The sequence below is a fragment of the Dromiciops gliroides genome, chromosome 3, assembly GCF_019393635.1.
Source record: "Dromiciops gliroides isolate mDroGli1 chromosome 3, mDroGli1.pri, whole genome shotgun sequence".
NCBI classification, from domain to species: domain Eukaryota; kingdom Metazoa; phylum Chordata; class Mammalia; order Microbiotheria; family Microbiotheriidae; genus Dromiciops; species Dromiciops gliroides.
The window spans coordinates 185,665,084-185,669,289 of NC_057863.1; the positions used below are offsets into that span (position 1 = coordinate 185,665,084).

Below are 4,206 nucleotides of genomic sequence, written 5' to 3' on the forward strand. Positions count from 1 at the left end.
AAAAGAGTACCACAAAGGTACATAGTAGATAATTAAATATTTGGGCCTGCTGCTTCTGTTCTCTTCAACCTGCATTCTGGTACGTCATGAGTAGGCTAACTGCCAATTAAAAGCAAGAGGAGGGGCAGCTAGGTGGCTCAGTGGATAAAGCACTGGCGCTGGATTCAGGAAGTCCTGAGTTCAAATCCAGTCTCAGATACTTGACACTTACTAGCTGTGTGACCCTGGGCAAGTCACTTAACCCCAATTGCCTCACCAAAAAAATAAATAAAACCAAGAGGTAAGCACTATATAAATTAAACCTTACTTAGACTACCAAGCCTTTAGTACATGAAACAAAAAAGTGTGGCAAACAGGCAATTTGTTCCAGCAGCTAAATCGCCCCAGAAATTAATCAGAAGAATTGGCCAAGTAGTTACAAAAAAGGAGACAAAGGACTGTGAAAATCATTATAACAAAATCTGAAGAGTATGCTGAATTTTTTCAGTGACCTTCAGGAGTGTTTTATATTTGTTATTCTACAAATTCCAAGTAATTAATATTTGCGTAGTCAGTTAAGACATAGTAGATGGAGTAGGGGGAATTTGGAATCAGGAAGACCTGACTTCAAATATTGCTTCAGACACTAGCTATATGATTCTTTAGTTTATTCACCTGTAAAATAATAATGTAAAATGTAAAAATACCTCAAAAGACTTGTAAAAATTAAATATATATGCAAAACACTTTGCAAATCTTAAAATTCTATCATCATCATTATTATGCACAAAATACAAGTTCGTAGGTGGTGACAGAGCCAAGATGATAGAGAAAAGGTATGGACTCACCTGAGCTCTCCCAAATTTCCCTCCAAAAAACTTTAAATAATAACTCAAAATGAATTCTGGAGTAGCAGAACCCACAAAAGGAAGAGGTAAAACAATTTTCCAGCCTAAAACAATGTAGAAGGTCAGCAGAAAGGGTTTGTCCCATTGGGATGAGAGGTAAGACACAGGCCCAGTCCCAGCTAACCAGCAGCAGGCCTTGGGGGCAACTGAATCAGCAGTGGCAGCAGCAGCAGCTTCCAGAGTTTTCAGTCCACAGATAGTAAGGGGACTGGACAACTGGTCAGAAGGAGATTACAGGAATCCCTTTGCTGGCAATGGGTGCAGGACTCCGTTGCATTGCCAATATGTGGATCCAGGTTGCAGTCCTGGGTGATAGTTCCAAGGTGAGGAGGAGCACAAACATACTAGGGCCTGCGACAGTAGGGGTGCAGGGACCCTGGTCACAGTTCCAGGGTGGAAAAGAGTGCTTGTAGTTGCTCAAAGAATAGAGTATAAGCTAGGAGATCAGTGAGTGACCACACTTGTCCTTAGATCATACTATTTTGTAAGAACTGAAAATTTACAAACTAAGCTAAGCTCTGAGGACTAGCTCTGAAAACAGCTGCAACAACACCTGAAGCTTGGGACCCTGCCCCTTCAACCCTGGAAGCAGAGCCCAACTTTAACAAAAAGTTAAACGTTAAGAAATAGGCTGGGAAAATGGGGGGCAGCTAGGTGGCGCAGTGGATGAGGCGCTGGCCCTGGATTCAGGAGTGCCTGAGTTCAAATCCGGCCTCAGACACTTGACACTTGCTAGCTGTGTGACCCTGGGCAAGTCGCTTAACCCCCATTGCCCCGCAAAAAAAAAAAAAAAAGAAAGAAATAGGCTGGGAAAATGGGCAACCCACAACAGAAAGAACGTGATTACTATGATGACAGTGAACATCAAAACACAAATTCAGAAGAAGACAGAGTCAAAACTACTACATCAAGAGTTTCAAAGAAAAATTTGAGTGATCTTAGGCCCAAAAATGAATTCCTCGAAGAGCTCAAAAAGGATTTTAAAACTCGAAAAAGTGAGGTAGAGGAGAATTGGGAAAACAAATGAGAGTGATGCAAGAAAATCATAAAAAAAGAGTCAACAGCTTGGTAAAAGGGGCACAAAAAATACTGAAAAAAGAATACCTTAAAAAACCTTAAGGCCAAATGGCAAAAGAGGCACAAAAACCCCACTGAAGAACATTCCTTAAAAAGCAGAATTGACCAAATGGAAAAAGAGATACAAAAATTCACTGAAAAAATGAACTCCTTAAAAAGTAGAATTGGCTAAGTGGAAAAGGAGGTCCAAAAAAGAGGAAGAAACTGATTCCTTAAAAATTAGAATTGGGCAAGTAGAAGCTAATGACTTCATGAGACACCAAGAAATGATAAAACAATGTCAAAAGAATGAAAGAAAATAGAAGAAAATGTAAAATATATCTCATCAGAAAAACTGACCTGGAAAATAGATTGAGGGGAGAACATTTAAGAATTATTGGACACGGGGCAGCTAGGTGGTGCAGTGGATAAAGCACTGGCCCTGGATTCAGGAGAACTTGAGTTCAAATCTGGTCTCAGACACTTGACACTTACTAGTTGTGTGACCCTGGGCAGGTCACTTAACCCTCACTGCCCTGCCAAAAAAAAAAAAAAAAGCTCCTTGAAAGCAGGGACTGTTTAAAAAAACAAAAAGGATTATTGGACTATCTGAAAGCCATGATTTTAAAAAGGACATCATCTTTCAAGAAATTATCAAAGAAAACTGTCCTGATATTCTAGAACCAAAGGGCAAAATAGATATTGAAAAAATCCACTGATCACCTCCTGAGATTTCAAAATGAAAACTCCCAGGAATATTATAGCCAAATTCTAGAGCTCCCAGGTCAAGGAGAAAATATTGAAAGCAGCCAGAAAGGAACCATTCAAATATTATAGGCCCATAGTCAGGATCACACAAGATTTAGAAGCTTCTACATTAAGGGTTTGGAGTGCTTTGAAAATGAGTCTGAAGGGCAAAGGAGCTAGGATTAAAAGCAAGAATTACCTATCCAGCCCACCTCTCTGTCCTTGACCTGGCAGCCAGCTCCTCTGCTCCTGCTACCCGAACTGTCTGCCACCACCACCATGCTGCCCGCCGCCCTGCTCTGCCCTTGTGGTCCCCTCCTGCTGTGCCAAGCCTGGATCCCAGCCCCTCTGGCTCCTCCAGCCTGTGCTTACACGGAGGCTGCCCTGGGCCTGATGTCCTTCACCTTCGCCTCCCCAACGCAGGTATATTTCAATGAAGCCAATGTGAAGCAGGTGGACATCCTAACCCAGGGTGGGGCCTTTGGGATCCTCGACGCCCATGTCCCCACCCTGCAGGTGCTGAAGCCTGGCGTGGTGACCGTGCATGCCAAGGATGGCACCACCACCAAGTATTTTGGGAGCAGCGGTACTGTCACGGTAAATGAGATTCTTCAGTGCAGCTGCTGGCAGAAGAAGCCGTGGCTCTGGACATGCTGGACCTGGTGGCTGCCAAATCCAACCTGGAAAAGGCGCACTTGGATTTCAGGAGTGTCAGACGAGGCTGCCTGGGCTGAAGTTCAGATCCGGATAGAAGCCAATGAAGCGATCATTAAAGCCCTGGAATCCTGAGCTGGGGAGCCGAACCCTGGAGTTGTTGAAATGGTGTGATTGGCCCACTCCACAGCAGTCACCCTGAGCTGAGGAGACCAGGAAATACCCGGAAAGGAGGATGCCCACCCTAGAACCCCCCCTTCCTGCCCAGATTAAAAACCACAAAGGTTCTGGGCTTTGAAAAAAAAAAAGAATTTTCTATTTAGCAAAACTGAGTATCATCCTTCAAGGGGAAAAAATGGATATTGAAGCATTCCTGATGAAAAGACCAGAGCTAAATAGAAAATGTGAGTTTCAAAAATGAGACTCAAGTGAGGCATAAAGAGGTAAACAGGCACGAGGAATCATTAAAGAATTCAGTAAGATTAAACTCTGTTTACATTCCTATATGGGAAGATGATACTTGTAACTCCTAAGAATTTTCTCATTATTAGGCAGTTGGAAGGAGTATATATAGACAGAGGACATGGGTGTAAAGTTGAATATGATGGAATGATATCTAAAAAATGAAATTAAGGGTTGAGAAAGAGGAATACACTTAAGAAAAGGGGAAAGGAAGAGGCAGAATGGGGGTAAATTATCACCCAGAAAAGAGGCAGAAAAGAGCTTTTGCAGTGGAAGGGAAGATGAGGGAAGTTGGGGGAGCTTGAACCTTACTCTCACTAATGCATTGTTGGTGGGGTTATGAACTGATTCAATCACTCTCAAGAACAATGTGTAACTATGCCAAAAGGACTATAAAACT

The 4,206-nt window shown here is 42.6% G+C and overlaps 1 pseudogene; it reads left to right on the top strand.

Annotated features, from left to right (window-relative positions):
- Positions 1 to 2,969: 2,969 nt before the first annotated feature.
- LOC122745391 lies at positions 2,970 to 3,479 on the top strand (annotated as a pseudogene).
- The last annotated feature ends 727 nt before the right edge of the window (positions 3,480 to 4,206 follow it).